Raw genomic sequence first — 1,325 nt, 5'->3', positions numbered from 1 at the left:
GAAATACCAGCATGATGTTGAGTTTCTTTTGCAACAATGTGTGATTTTGAGTCTTCTGAGGCTCCCATAACGTAATCCCCAAATGACAGTTCTTTCGTTAGAATTTTCTTTTAAAGCTATCCATCCCTTTTCACTTTCAACAAAAAAATTCCCGCAAGAAATCTTTAAAAGCCCTTTCACAGAAAAACATATACACCCCTACCCCCCCAAATGAAATATTTGAAAAACGCTTAATTGGTCAACCCCCTTTAAAAAAAGGGGAATAAAATGTTTTTTTCCCTCATTTTTTCAACAAAAATTCCTACGCAAGATATTTTTTAAAAAAAAAAACATAAAAATCCATAGTAGCACGTAGCCCCCCATATATCCGGGAAACGCCTTTGAAATTTATAAATTTTTAGAAAAAAAAAAAATTAATTTTTTGGGATGCGGGGTTCGATCCCCTACCTCCACATGTGCGAGCGCTCTACCAAATTGGCTACATCCCCTTATAATGTGCTAGTATTACGAAAAATGTCTCGTAAGGAGGGGTTAATGTTTGGGCGGGCCCTAGAAAAAAAGGGGCTTTCGAGGATAAACTAAAAACATTTGTTTAAAATTTAAATCACATCCGTAAAAAATTCTACTTCCAAATGAATAATCCTCGATTTTTCCCAAAAAGTGTTCTCAAAAAAAAAAAAAATCCAAAATATCTTTTTTGAATTTGGCTCGTTTTCTCCTTGCGGACTTTCTGCTTTCAAAAATTTCATTCTCGCCTTTTATAATTTTCTTCTACGCCTTTAAAAAATACACCGAAAAACAATAGTCAAAAAAGCTTCAATATGGCCCCATAGCAAGTGTTTTGTAATAATCACTATAAAGTTTTTTTTATAGGAGCGAGTCCCAATGCGGAGCGAAATAAAATGGGTTTTTTTCAATATTTTTTTTATTTAAATTTTCTCTTTGCATCAACCGAAATTAAACAAGTAGCTGCAAAATATTGAGCAAAAATACAATAGAAATATAGTAGAAATAAATTAAATAATACGAGGAGGGGTTTTTTTTTTAAACCAATATGGATATGTACACTCTTCCATTTTTAACAGAATAAAAATAGCATTTGTTTAAAAAAACTTTATAAAAACAATTGAATACTGAACCGCCCGATTTCTGCCCCCCTAGTGGTGACTTATTCCCAATTTTCTTATTGTTATTTCTACTAACATTGTCCAGGGTTCGTGTAGTTTTTCCCAATGGTGTTCCCTCCATTCTTTTTCTATTGATTTCATATGTATTTAAATTCATATAAAACTTTTTTACAGCCGCGTATCCTACTCCTTTTAAAA

The sequence above is a fragment of the Penaeus monodon genome, chromosome 33 (assembly GCF_015228065.2).
Source record: "Penaeus monodon isolate SGIC_2016 chromosome 33, NSTDA_Pmon_1, whole genome shotgun sequence".
In the NCBI taxonomy this organism is placed as follows: Eukaryota; Metazoa; Arthropoda; class Malacostraca; order Decapoda; family Penaeidae; genus Penaeus; species Penaeus monodon.
The sequence above is the reverse complement of the archived record's forward strand: the minus strand, read 5'-3'. Positions refer to the sequence as shown.